This window comes from Micromys minutus (assembly GCF_963924665.1).
Source record: "Micromys minutus genome assembly, chromosome: X".
NCBI lineage: Eukaryota > Metazoa > Chordata > Mammalia > Rodentia > Muridae > Micromys > Micromys minutus.
In genome coordinates this window covers 30644632-30659878 of record NC_137970.1, presented here as the reverse complement: position 1 = coordinate 30659878, position 15247 = coordinate 30644632, and the positions used below count along the sequence as shown (strand labels likewise).

Below are 15247 nucleotides of genomic sequence, written 5' to 3'. Positions count from 1 at the left end.
AGCTATGAAGAGACACCATGACCATGACAATTCTTATAAAGAAAGCACTTAAGTGAGGCCTTAATTAGTCCACAGTCATGGTAGGGAGCATAGAGATATATAGGCAGGAATGGTGATGGAAAAGTAGCTGAGGATGCTATATCCATATCCACAGACAGCAAGAAGAGAGAGACATTGGGCCTGGCTTGAGCTTCTGAAACCTCAACACCCACCCCTTAGTGACATACTTCCTCAAACAAGGCCACACCTACTCCGGCAAAGCCGTACCTCCTAACTCCTAATTCTTCTAATCATCACTGATGACTAAGCACTCACTCATATATATGAGTCATTTTATGCAAAACATTCAGCACACAAACATACATGCAGGCAAAATCCAGATAAAATAAAAGTAGTAATTTTAAAATGTGGCTATACTCCAGGAAAATTATACTAACAGAAATAGTAGGGTACATTTGATCCATTTACCATCATTTGCTGACCACTTGACCACTGCTATAAAAGTATTCTGATATGAGGAAATTGGGTAACTGTGGTGTTAAAAATCACATAATAGATTTTAAGAAATCATCCAACTGTAAGTTAGATATTATAGGAAGTTAGTGTAATAAAAGCACAGGAAATGTTTTATGTAAGTTTTATAAAATACTAATAAAATATTATTTATACTTATTTATATGCATCCCTGTGTGTGTTTGTGTTTGTGTGTGTGTGTGTGTGTGTGTGTGTGTGTGTAATGTGTATGCAGTGCCTGAAGAGGCAGGAGGAGACTTTGGATAACCTGGAGTTAGAGATCCAGGCAGTTTTGAGCCAACAGATGTGGTCTGGGAACTGAACTAAAGACTTCTAGAAGAGCTACAAGCACCGTTAAACACTGGGCATTCTTTTCATTCTATGAATGTTATTTCATGAAGATTCATGGATATCTGTGTGTGGGTATATGTGGGTATATGGACATATGTTTATGGAGATGTTTTATCCATGCACACACACGGAGTCTAGAAGAAGGTATCAAATGCCTTCTTCTATTGTACTCTTCCTAATCCTTTTAGGCAGGATCCCTCCTTGAACCTGAGGCAAGTCTTTCCTCAGCTAAGATGGAAGCCAGCTATATTCAGGATCCCTGTGTCCTTTGCTCCTTACCTAATGGCATGTCTGGTTTGGACCTTTGGTACTGATCAATCATGGTGTTTCCAGGCATGAAAAAGATAAGAAACCTACTACATATCTGTTTGATCTGTATAAGCAGAAAAATTCTCAAAGGAAAAAAGGCTATGCTGGATCACAGCAAAAGGCAATCTTGGCCGGAGAATCAATTTCCAGATTGAGCCAGTTTGCAGACCCAGAACCCCTTGAATGAAGGGGTGGCCAAGTACCCCTGAAGAAGGATCTTGATAAGGCACCTAAAAGTTTTGCTGTTAGCCTTTCTCCAGTTCTTCTCCAGAAGGATCTACAGCCTTTTACAAGGGTAACTGTGCACTAGGAAAAAGGAAATAATCAGACATTCTGGGGTATAATGGACACTGGTTCTGAATTGACGCTGATCCCAGGAGATCCCAAGAAACATTATGGCCTTCCAGTCAAAGTAGGGGCTTATGGAGGACAGGTGATTAATGGAGTTTTGACTGATGTCTGACTCACAGTAGGTGCAATAGGTCCCCAAACACATCCTGTGGTCATTTCTCCAGTTTCATAATGTATAGTTTGGATAGATATACTTAGAAATTGGCAGAATTATGACATTGGTTCCCTGACCTGTGGAGTGAGGGCTGTTAGTTTGGAAAGGCTAAATGAAAGCCTCTGCCAAAGAAAATAGTGAATCAAAAACAGTATTGTATTCCTGGAGGAATTGCAGACATTATTGCCATTATCAAGGACTTAAAAGATGCAGGGCTGGTGGTTCCCAGCACATCTCCCTTTAATTCTATCTGGCCAGTGCAGAAGACAGATGGATCATGGAGAATGACAGTTGACTATTGATGAGTAAATCAGGAAGTAACTCCAATTGTAGCTGCTGTACCAGATGTAGTTTCCTTACTTGAGCAAATTAACACATCTAGTGGTACCTGGTATGCAGCTATTGATCTAGCAAATGCCTTCTTCTCAGTATCTGTCCATAAGGACCACCAGAAGCAATTTGCTTTCAGTTGGTAAGGCCAGCAGTATTACTTTGCAGTTTTGTCTCAAGGATATATTAACTCTCCTTCCCTGTGTCATAACTTAGTTAGAAGGGATCTTGGTCGTTTGTCTCTCCCACAAAATATCACATTGGTGCACTATATTGATGACATTATGCTGATTGGACCAAGTGAGCAGAAAGCAGCAACCACTTTGGACTCATTGGTAACGCTATGCGTATCAGAGGATGGGAAATAAATCCAACCAAAATTCAAGGACCATCTACTTCAGTGAAATTCTTAGGAGCACAAGGGTGTGGGGCATGTAGAGAAATTCCTTCTTTTTTTAAAAAAAAAGATTTATTTATTTTATGTATATAATTACACTGTCGCTGTCTTCAGACGAACCAGAAGAGGGCATCTGATCCCATTACAGATGGTTGTGAGCCACCATGTGGTTGCTGGGAATTGAGCTCAGGATTTTTGGAAGAGCAGTCAGTGCTCTTAACCACTGAGCCATCTCTCCAGCCCGAGAAATTCCTTCTAAGGTGAAAGATAAGTTATTGCATCTGGCCCCTCCCACCACCAAGAAAGAAGCACAATGTTTAGTGGGCCTATTTGGATTCTGGAGACAGCACATTCCCCACATGGGTGTGCTACTCAGGCCCATTTACCAAGTGACTGGAAAAGCTGCTAGCTTTGTGTGGGGCTTGGAACAGGAAAAGGTTCTTTAACAGGTCCAGGCTGCTGTGCAGGCTGCTCTACCACTTGGACCATATGATCCAGCAGACCCAATGGTACTTGAGGTGTTGATGGCAGACAGAGATGCTGTTTGGAGCCTCTGGCAGGCCCTTGTAGGTGAATCACAGAAGAGACCTTTGGGGTTTTGGAGCAAAGCTCTACCATCATCTACAGAAAACTATTCTCCATTTGAAAAACAGTTCTTGGCCTGTTATTGGGCCTTAGTGGAAACTGAACTTTGACAATAGGACACCAAGTTACCATGTGACCCGAACTGCCCATCATGAGCTGGGTGCTATCAGACCCTCCAAGTCATAAAGTAGGACGTGCATAGCAGCAGTCTATTATCAAATGAAAGTGGTACGTATGTGATCGGGCCCGGGCAGGTCCTGAAGGCACAAGCAAGTTACATGAAGTTGGTAAAAATACCTATTATTTCTACTCATGTTACAGTGCCATCTGTTGAAAAGCACGCGTCTATAGCCCCAGGGGGTGTTCCTTATGATAGGCTGACTGCAGAAGAGAAGACCAGGACGTGGTTTACTGATGGCTCTGCACATTATGCAGGTACTACCCAGAAGTGGACAGCTGCAGCACTACAACCCCTTTCTGGGACAACCCTGAAAGACACAGGTGAAGGGAAATCTTCACAGTGGGCAGATTTGGGCAGTACACATGGTGTTACAGTTTGTTTGGAAGAATAAATGGCCAGATTGTTCACTGACTCATGGGCTGTAGCCAATGGATTGGCTGGATGGTCAGGGACTTGGAAAGATCAGGATTGGAAAATTGGTGAGAAAGACATCTGGGGAAGAAGTATGTGGATAGATCTCTCCAAATGAGCAAAGGATATGAAGATATTTGTGTCCCATGTAAATAATCATCAAAAGGTTACTTCAGCCGAGGAAGAGTTCAATAATCAAGTAGATAAGATGACCCGTTCTGTGGAAAGCCAGCCTCTTTCCCCAGCCATCCCTGTCATTGCTCAGTGGGCACATGAACAAAGTGGCCATGGTGGTAGAAATGGGGTTTATTCTTGGGCTCAACAACACGAACTTCCATTCGCCAAGGCTGACCTGGCTACAGCTGCTGCAGAATGTCAGATCTGCCAACAGCAGAAAACAACACTGAGTCCTGGATATGGCACCATTCCTCAAGGTGACCACTCAGCAACCTGGTGACATTTGACTACATTGGACCTGATTATGGATTTGCCTTTCCTACACATAATGCCTCTACCAAAAATACCATCTGTGGACTTACATAGTGCCTTATCTATTGTCATGTCATTCCCCACAGTATTCTGACCAAGGAACTCGGTGCACAGCCAGAGAAGTGCCACAGTGGGCCCACGATTATGGAATCCACTGGTCTTACCACGTTCCCCATCATCCTGAAGCTGCTGGTCTGATAGAAAGGTGGAATGGCCTTTTGAAGACACAGTTACGGTGCCAATTAGGTGAAGCAGTGTGGAGGGCTGGGGCAGAGTTCTTCAGAACTCGGTATATGCTTTGAATCAGTGTCCAATTTATGGTATACTTTCTTTCATAGCCAGGATCTATGGGTCCAGGAATCAGGGGAGGAAAGGGGAATACTTCTACTCACGATCACACCTAGTGACCCTCTAGAAATTTTTTTGTTTTCTGTCCCCACAACTCTAGGTTCTGCTGGCCTAGAAGTTTTGGTTCCAGAGGGGGGAGTGGTCCTACCAGGAGCCACAACAAACATTCCATTGAACTGGAAGCTCAGACGTCCCCCTGGTCATGTTGGGCTTCTAATGCCCTTAAACCAACAGGCTAAGAAAAGAATAACAGTGTTAGGAGGGATGTTAGATCCAGATTACCATGGGGGAAATTGGATTGCCTCTCCACAATGGAGGTAAGAAGGATTATGTCTGGAGTGCAGGAGATCCCTTAGGTCTCTTAGTATCACTATGTCCTGTGATTAAAGTCAACGGGAAACTACAACAGCCTAATCCAAGCAGTAGGACAAAGGACACAGATTCCATCAGGAATGAAATTATGGGTCAGTCTTTCAGGAAAAGACCCTGAGGTGTTTGCAGAGGGTGGAGAAAATACAGAATGGGTAGTACAGGAAGGTAGTTATAAATACCAGCTAAGGTCAAATAACCAGTTGCAGAAACCAGGATTATAAAGTAATATGGATGCTTCTGATTTATTTTGTTAAGAACACATTTGTCTTTCTTCTAGTTTCTTTAATATCAGTTGGTATTTAAGTTGAGATACTAAAAGAATGTTCCCAGGGGACATTGCCCCATTGTAATTAACAAATGCATTTGCGATTGTACGAGGAATAGTTATATCATGTTAGGAGTATTCATGACCTTGTCATTGTTTCATGTGGACGTGAGATATTATTTGTATCAGGTTGACAAGGGGTGGATTGTAGTGGCTCTTCCTGGTTGTCAACTTGACTATATCTAGAATGAGCCACAATCCAGAATTGGAAGTCTCACCTGTGATTCTGATCTTGAGGCTGGGAGATACAAGTTTCTGACCTGGATCTTGGAATGGAGATCTTGAGGCATCATGGGTATGAATCCCAGACTAAGGCAAGGAGATCTCTGAGTTCAAGGTCATCTGGGACAAAGTAAGTCCCAGATCCAGGTGTGGTGGTACACACCTTTGATCTGGGCCACACCTTCTGTTGGAGAAGGACAATGGAAGAAGAAAGATTCTCTCCACCTGCTTGCCTTGTGGGACTGAGCAACTGCTAGATCCTTGGACTTCCATTCACTGCTGCTCCTGACTATTGCTTGGAAGTTGGACAAATTCAACGAATTCCCTTACTATATAGAGACTACCATAAGTTCTGTGACTCTAAAGAACCCTGGCTAATACACCACCACATCTGGGATTTCTGATGTGTGCCATCCAGTTTGTTAAGTGAATATTGTAGGATCCCTAGTCTGATCCTCACCTTTGTGCAGCAAGGACTCTTAAGTGCTGAGCCATCTCACAAGCACCTGAATGGCATTAAAAAAATTCTAAATCCATGACTGATATTTACTGGTGTTAATCATTGATATTTTATGTAATGTTATATAAAAATGTCAATTCTAGGCTGCCACTGTGGTTATTATCTTTAATCCTAACACACCATAGGTAGAGACAGGTGGATCTCTGTGAGTTTGAGGACAGCCTGGTCTACATGCTGAGTCTAAGCCAGCCAAAAATACATATCGGAACCTCTTATTTGTTTTTTAATTTAATTTTTAAAGATCATTCTAGGAACTGATGAGATGACCTATATAGATGTTTGGTTCCTAACATTTGTATAATGGCTCACGACATCTGTAACTCCAGTTACAGAGGATCTATGGCACTCTTTTGGCATGAATTTTAAATTAATCGTTAATCTGTATATAATTGTAACTGATGTTCCTGTAGGATTTGAGGATGGGAGATTTAAGAACATTGCAAAATAAACTAACGTGGGAAGTGCTAATTTTGTAAGAGTGAAGAAGATGTGCAGAGCTGAGAAGTAGCTCAGGTTCAAACACATATTTAGTCCACCTGAAGCCCTGAGTTCAGTCCTCAGCACCACAGAAAGAAAATAACAAATCAAGATGGAACTCACGAAGCTGCAACACAAGATGTTGCAATAAAAATAAGTGCTAGACTGGTAGAAAAGGATCCAAGAACTCAAAATGAAGTCCACATAGCAGAATTGGATGTGGGATTAAAGTGGCTTCAAAAATCCTTGAAGAGCTGAGTGTGTTAATGGATGCCTCTAATCCCAATACATGGGAAGTGGAGACAGAAGGATAAACATTTTAAAGCCAGCTTGGACTATATAACAGCCTAATTAAAAAAGACTATCACCACCACCACCATCATCACAACCACCACCACCACCACTACTACTGGGATGTCTGTTGAGGAAGATCAGCTGGGTGCTTCCTCAACCTCTTTGAGCTAGCTAGCAGGCATTCTTCCCATCGTCTGGTTCCTGAGTCTTCGTTTAGTAAAATCAAATGATTGGGATTTTGTTGTTAAAAACAACACATATATCTATTGTTGTTAAGCTTATGTTTAGGCAGCAATGTTGATGAGACTTTACAGATATAGCTTCTGATATTTCTAGAAGACACGGAGTCATAGCAAACTCCCTGTTCCTCTGGCTCTTAGAATCCTTCTGAGCACTCTTTTGTAATGTTCACTGAGCTGTAGGTGCAGGAGTTCTGTAGTAGATTAATCAGCTGGGGCTGGCCTCCACAACTTTGTATTTTGTTTTTGGATTTTATTATTATTATTATTATTATTATTATTATTATTATTATTATTATTATTGTAACGGCCTCCCATCTGTTTCGAAGCGAAGTCTTCTTGATGTGGATGAGGACCACTCTTGTATGTAGGTACAGTACAAATGTTTAGAATGGAATTAGGGGCTATGTTGGGAAATAAATAAATAAATATGGAAGGCATGAAGATGATAAATTAACAGTAAGGATGTCTGGGGAAGTCCCAAGGAATCAACTATTAACTATTTACAAAAAATGCCCTATAATACACATAAAAATTTGTGTATGAATATACATAGTCTAAATGAAATTTGCTTAACTGGGCTGATAATGCTTTCCCAAGAGCATTTATCGTTTAACAAAAACCTCAACAGGAGGCGTGAGTTGTTGACAAGGGCTGTCCAAGAGACTTCTGAGACGTACATCCTGCCACTGTTGCCCCTGGTTGCCCACGTGTATGGTAAGACTGTGCACTTCAGACATAAGCCCCAAAAGCCCCCGAACTAGAACTGATATGAAAGCCTCCTCTCTGAGAACTATCTTTCATGGTATCAAAAAGCACCGGAAAGGCTTCAAAAGGAGGAAAGCAAACAACCATCCTATCCATCTATGCTACCTATGAATCCAGCAGTGACCCGCATGACGAGATAACACTAGCAGTATTGGTGTGAATACGTTAGAGGTAACTAATTGCACTTAAGACCCATTCAACATAAGAGAATCATGCCTGGTATTGGAGTCTTAGCCACTATGAAGGCTAGTGAAGTCATGAACCTTGGAGAAGAGCCTACAGCCACCACTTTACGAAACCAGTATAATCCTTAACTACATTTTAAATATTTTTAATTAAACATTTATTTATTTATTTATTTATTGGTGCTGGAGATTGCACATACTAGACAAGTGTTCCAAGTGCTAAGCTCCAGCTCCAGTCCTTAGCAAATGGTACCTCAAAGACTTATTTTATTTTTAAAGATCTTTTTATTTATTTCATGTATGTGAGTACACTGTCACTGTCTTCAGACACACCAGAAGAGGGCATCAGATCTCATTACAGATGGTTGTGAGCCACCATGTGGTTGCTGGGATTTGAACTCAGGACCTCTGAAAGAACAGTCAGTGCTCCTAACCACTGAGCCATCTCTCTAGCACGACTTATTTTATTTTAAATCATGTGTCTGAGTGTATGTCTAGGTGTGGGCATGTGCATGTGAGTAATGGTACCTAGAGAGGCCAGAGGTGCTAGAGTCACATGTAATTTTTGAGTCGTCTGATGTGGGTGCTGGGAATCTAGCTCAGGGACTCTTCAGAGGAGGAAGCTCTTTCTTAAGCACTAAACGACCTCCAGTTTCAGAAACAGTATTTTATATTATATTTATGTTTATTTAATTTTTGAGGTGGGGACCTTACTATGTAACCCAGGGTGGCCTGGTATTTGGTGTGTAAACCAGGCTGGCTTTGAATTCATAAAGATCCATCTTTCTCTGCTTTTGGAGTGTTAGGACTAAAAGCATGAGCCATTATGTATAAGTTAGGTATTTTTATTTTTAAGCAGACCATTTATTAAGGAAAAGTGAGAAAGAATTCCCAATGGTGAGAGGGTCTCTAAGAAAAGACTACTGGTGAATGTATTTTAAGAGGTGGCTCATAGCTCTCTTGCTCCTGTTTTTCCCCCCCACCATCTCTCTTCTTCCCCTTCCCCCTCTCTCTCCACGTGCTCATGGCCGGCCTCTACCACTCTATTCCTCTCTTCTCTCTCTGCCTCTACCACCCTCTTAACTCCCCCATGACTTGAATAAACTCTATTCTGTACCAAAAAAAAAAAAAAAAAAAAAAAAAGAGGTGGCTCATAAAGCACAAACCATCAAATAAAAATCTTACGGGTTGAATCATTTCATAATTATCAAAGACATGGATCATGCAAGCACCATTAAGTGATGATTTGTTGAAATAGGTATGACTGGATAGTGCCTTCCCCTTAGATACCAAGACAGGGAGAGACTTGCAGCCAGATCAATGAACCCCAGGCTAGTGTCGAAGTTTCTGAAGTTGACAGTTCAAGGGTGGTTGTTTTTTAAGAAACTGTCCTAGAAAATACACATGAAAGTGTTTGAAGTTTTGGTTGTAGTTTGGGTTTTTGTTTATTGGGCTTTATTGTTTTTGTACTTTTGAGACAGAATCTTATCTAGCCCAGCCTAACATTAAACGTGCTAGAATTTTGCTATAATGTTTAAGAAAATGGGTTTGAATGGCACGTGCCTTTAACCCCAACACTCAAAGCACAGACAAGCAGATCTGTGAGTTCAAATCCCACCTGGTCTACCTCATGAGTTCCAGGCCAGGGAAAGCTATGTAGTGAGACCCTGTCTCAAAAAAACCAAGTGAAGAAAAATGTTAAGGAACATCCTGCAAATCTTAGAAAGGTTTAGTTAACCAGGTAAAATATTTGTGGCATTCAAACTCAATGTATCATCTAAAATGCAAAAATTCCCAGCAACCAAAAGGGGTTGGATCAAATAGTCAAATGAAAAGAAGACCAAAGAGTAAACAGGCAATTTTCAGGGTGAAACCATATGGCTGACTTTTGCAATAAGTTAGTACTGAGCTGCAATGACAAGATCACGAAACGTTGATTCTGAACAAGGGAAGCAGACTGGTAGCTATGGCACAGTATCATTTATACAAAGTTTACAGGTGCTCGTATTGTCACAACATGATGCTGCAACATTTCTAAAATGCAGTTATAAAAACATCAAAGAACCTGGTTTTGGTAGTGCATCCCTGCAAACCCAGCATCCTAGATGCTCAGGCAGGAGTTACAAAAGTGAGTTTCGGGCTAGCCTGAGTTATACAGCACAAGACTCCATTTTAAAATTAATAACAGCAAAAATGAGAGGAACTTTTTGTGATGGCTATTGTCGGTTGTCAACCTGACTATATCTAAAGTGAACTAGAAGTAGAGGACACATCTGGGAGAGATTTTCTGCTGGGTTTGAATTGACGGAATCCACTCCTATTCTAGACCCTTGAGGTAGGAAGACACACTTTGATCTGAATCTTGAGATGAGAAGAAATGGGCCTTTGATACAGATCTTAAGTCTGAAAGCACAGGCCTCTAATTCAGATCTTGAGGCAGTAAGACATGCCTTTAACCTTAGTGGGCCATACCTTCTACTGGAAGTCTAATAAGGACACAGAAAAAGGAAGCCTTTGCTCTCTGCCTGCTTGCCCTTGCCCCACTAGCAAGCCCATTCCTTCACTGGCATTGGAACCTACTTCTTTGGGATTCCAGCTTACACAAAAGACCAGCTGAGACATCCAGCCTTGTGGGGGTGAGCAACTACTTCTTATACTTTCCATTCATGCTACCCATTGTTGGATTAGCTGTACTGCAGTCATTCTAGTAAATTCCATATATAGATATATACATTGCTATCTATCTATCTATCTATCTATCTATCTATCTATCTATCTATCTATCTATCTATCTATTTATCTCTATCTCTATATCTACACACATACACACACACTATATATATGGGTTTGATTCCCAGCATTACATAGTGGCTCAGAATTATCCATAATGTCAATTCTAGGGGATCTAATGCCCTCTTTTTTACTCCTGTGGGCACATCACCCTTGTGGTGCACATTCATACTCACACACATAAATAAATGTAAACAATTCAAAATAAGTAAATAAAAGGAAAAACACTGTAACATTAGAGGAGGATGCTACCCATACCATCATCAAGAACAGAAGTTCAACAACTAGTCAAATTTGCACACAAGACTCCTAAGAGCATAAAGTGGTAACAACAACCCCCTCCAAACATTCATCAACTAGGCTTTATCTTGCTAGATTAAAGACAGGTTTTTCAATGAGCACACATGGCCCTAGGTGCATATGCAGCAGAGGATAGCATTGTCTGACATCAATGGGAGGAGAGGCCTTTGGTCCAATGAAGGCTTGTTTTCCCAGTGTAGGGAAATGCCAAGGTGCTGAGGTGGGAGAGGGTGGTTGGGAGAGGGTGTACATTCATGAAAACAAGTGGAGGGGGAGGGGGATTGGAGAGAGGAGGGGACAACATTTGAAATGTAAATGCAGAGAATATTCAATAAAAGAAAAATAAAAAAGAAACAGGTTTTCATTATAGCTCCAGGCACTAGTCTTGACTTACCCACTTTCCTGTTCATTGTAACAATCCTAACTCCCCCTCTGGCTTTTTCATACACTCTCAGCCTCCTTCAGCCATAACTATGGGCTGTCAAGAACACATTGATCACTAAAGGATTTGTGCCACAGAAGAACTGTTTCCAAGTTTCATTTTTATTTCTGTTTTTTTCTTCCATCTTTCCCCCAATAACTAAATGCCAGGTCCTGATTTCAACTTATTTTGTGGTTGTTTGTTCTCTTTTTCCTTTCCCTTTAAAAATATTTTCTTTTATTGACCCTTCAAGACAGTGTTTCTCTGCATAGCTCTGGCTGACCTGGACCTCATTCTGTAGACCAGGCTGGCCTTGGACTCAGGAACTACAGCCGCCTCTGCCTCCTGGGATTAAAGGTTTGTGATACCACCCCCAGATTGTTTTCATTTATGTTTTGAGATAGGGTCTTCTGTAGCTCAGGCTGGCCTCAAACTTAATATATAGTTCAGGCTGGCCTTGAACTTCTGATCTTCCTGTCTCAGATTCTCATCTGCAGGACTTACAAACATATACCAATACAGACGATATTCATTATTTTAAAATTTGATATAGTAGTTGCACATTATAAAATTATTTCTTTTTAAAAAAGAGTTATTTGTGGGACGTAAATGAGTACACTGTAGCTGTCTTCAGACACACCAGAAGAGGACATCGGATCCCATTACAAATGGTTGTGCGCCCCCATGTGGTTGCTTGGAATTTGAACTCAGGACCTCTGGAAGAGCAGCCAGTGCTCTTAACCACTGAGTTGTCTCTCCAGCCCCTAAAACTCATTTCTTTAAACAGGATGTATGCTTAAGCACACTGGTGGTTGAGGCAGGAGTGCAGGCCAGTTTGGATTTGTAGTGATATCTTGACTAGCTTGGGATACATAGTGGGATCTTAAAAACAACAACAACAACTGGCGACCCAAAGTATCATCAGAAATGGTGATAAGCATCGTGCTTATAAACTTAGAACGTGGGAGGTGGGAGCAGGAAATCCAGACGTTCAAAGTAATCTTTGACTACGCAGTAATGACTTCAAAGCAAACTCAAACCACCTGAGATTCTACCTCAAGAAAACCATGGAAGGCTGGTAAGATGTCTCAGTGGTTAAGCAACCACGTGGTGGCTCACAACCATATCTATAATGGGATCTGGTGCCCCCTTCTGGCATGAGGATGTATGTGCAGCAGATCACTCAGACATTAAAAGCAAAAGGAAACCAGGAAATGCATTAATTAAAAACAAAAATCAGAGCAGGGCATGGTGAGCCACACTTTTAATCAGGAGGCAGAGGCAGTCAGATCTCTGAGTTGAAGGCCAGTCAGTTACAAAGTGAGCTTTCGGATAGCCAAGGCTACACAGAGAAACCCTGTCTTGAAAAACCAAACCAACCAACCAATAAACAAACAAACAAACAAACAAACAAACAAATAAATAAATAAATAAATAAATAAACCCAAAACAAAAACCCAAATTTCTTGTGTTTAAAGTGTTTTTATTTCAATGTTTTTAGTGTATATACAGCATATATGCAATTTTCTTATCTCCTTTGTTTGTAGAAACAAGATCCCAAGTATCCCTTGCTGGCCTTGAACTCACTATTTAGAATAAGATAACTTTGAACTTCTGATTCCCCGGCCTACACTTCCCATATGCTGGAATTACAGGTGTTTGCTATCACATCTGCTTTTTGCAGTGTTTGGGAATCAAATATAAGGCTTTCTTGATGCTAGGCAATCATTCTACCAACTGATTTACATCCTCAGCCTGATTTCTAGAACATTCCCATTACCCAGAAAGAAAACTCATTCTTCAGTCTTCCCTGCCCTGCCATCTCCCCTCCCCACTTCCCACTCCCTCTCCTCCCCTCCTATTCATCTTGGACAACTCTGACTTGTGTCAACATAAAACTAGATAGCACAGGTTTCATTCTCTTTTAAAAATTTTGAGATTTATTTATATATTGTCTGTATGTGAGTACACTGTAGCTGTCTTCAGACACACCGGAAGAGGACATCAGATCCCATCACAGATGGTTGTGAGCCACCGTGTGGTTGCTGGGCATTGAACTCAGGACCTCTGGAAGAGCAGTCAGTGCTCTTAACCACTGAGCCATCTCTCCAGCCTTCTTTTAAATATTTACACAAGTATGGTGTGTGTCTATATATCCATGTTCACATGCACGTTGCTGTGTATTTGTGAGAAATATCTGGAGGCCAGAAGTTTACATCAGTCGTCTTTCTGGATGGCTCTCAATTTACTGAGACAGGGTTGAGCTAGTTTAGGTAGTCATCTTGCCCCGTGGATTTCCTGTCTCTGTCTCCAAAGCACTGTAATTACAGATGGGCCACTACAACTACAAGGCATCTACACGTATGCTGGCAATAAACTCTCTGGTCCTCATGTCTGTGCGTTCTCCACTGAGCCTTTTCCAGGTCCCCCAGTTTCTTTCTTTCTTTCTTTTTTTTTTTTTTAACAGATTTGGTTCATTTATTTTGTCTTTTATAAAAATCCTTATGTGGTAGCCACAGCTGGAGCCTGGGTCCTCTGAACAGAGACTCTGGTGTGGGTTTTCACAAGATGATCAGTGAATTCCTGATAAGGAGACTTGGTGAACACAGTTTCTTTCCAGAGGTCAGGGGTCAAGTAGCTGTACGTTTTTGAGATGGCATCAAAGGTGGCCTTGGCAAAGTTGCCCAGGGTGGCAGTGCAGCCTCTGGCTGAAGTGTAGCAGTCATCTATACCGGCCATCATCAGAAGCTTCTTGGGCACAGGAGCAGAGACAATGCCAGTACCTCTGGGGGCGGGAATGAGACGAACCAGCACAGAGCCACAGCGGCCTGTCACCTTGCATGGGACAGTGTGGGGCTTGCCAATCTTGTTCCCCCAGTAGCCTCTCCTCACAGGGACGATGGAAAGCTTGGTCAGGATAATGGCCCCTCGAATGGCAGTGGCAACCTCCTTGGAGCACTTAACACCAAGACCAACGTGACCATTGTAGTCCCCAATAGCGACGAAAGCCTTGAACCTGGTCCGCTGGCCAGCCCGGGTCTGCTTCTGCACTGGCATGATTTTCAGAACCTCATCCTTTAGAGATGCACCCAGGAAAAAGTCGATAATCTCAGACTCCTTAATGGGCAGGGAGAACAGGTAGATCTCCTCCAAGGACTTGATCTTCATGTCCTTAAGCAAGCGGCCCAGCTTGGTGACGGGGATCCACTCCTTGTCTTCAGCTTTACCTCCACGAGCCCCGCGGCCTCGACCACGGCCTCGGCCTCAACCACGACCGCGGCCCCTAAGACCGCTGCCGAATCCTCCGCGGAAGCCGCCGCGGCCTCCTAAGCCTGGGCCCCCGGGTCCTCCGGGCCCTCCCGCTGCACCGGCGTCATCCGCCATTTGGTGTTTTCCCGAAGAAGAAGAAGCCCCCAGTTTCTTTCTTAATCAAATGTTTCTTTCTCTACCAGACTGGGAATAACAATCTCAAGGCTGGTCATCTACTGGGGGATCATTTTAGGCTATGCTTCCCGAAACCCTGAAAGTTTAGGCAGACCATGCAAAGATAGGTTGTTTAGTCTCCCCCTTTCTCTCTTCTGTCTCTGTCTTTGTCTCTGTCTTCCCTGTCTCTCTCTCTCCCTCCCCAGAAGCTTTTCCCCCTCCTTCACCGCCTCCTCTTTCCTTTCTCTCTTTCTTTGCTATTTAGCCCAGGCTGGCCTCACATTTTCTACTAACCCAGGCTACTCTTAAACTTAATTTCTTGGCTCAGGCTGTCAAGTGTTGGAATTATAGCTGTAAGCCAACATTAAAAATTAATGTTTTTCTTTTTTAAAATATTTATTTATTTTATGTATATGAGTACACCGTAGCTGTCTTCAGACACACCAGAAGAGGGCATCAGATCCCATTACAGATGGTTGTGAGCCACCATGG

At 42.2% G+C, this 15247-nt stretch overlaps 1 pseudogene across 1 annotated transcript; it reads right to left on the bottom strand.

The window, feature by feature from the left end:
* Positions 1-13834: 13834 nt before the first annotated feature.
* Positions 13835-14716, bottom strand: LOC308416069 (small ribosomal subunit protein uS5-like; annotated as a pseudogene). The gene has a single exon. The product of its transcript is annotated as a small ribosomal subunit protein uS5-like (transcript).
* Between the last annotated feature and the right edge of the window lie 531 nt (positions 14717-15247).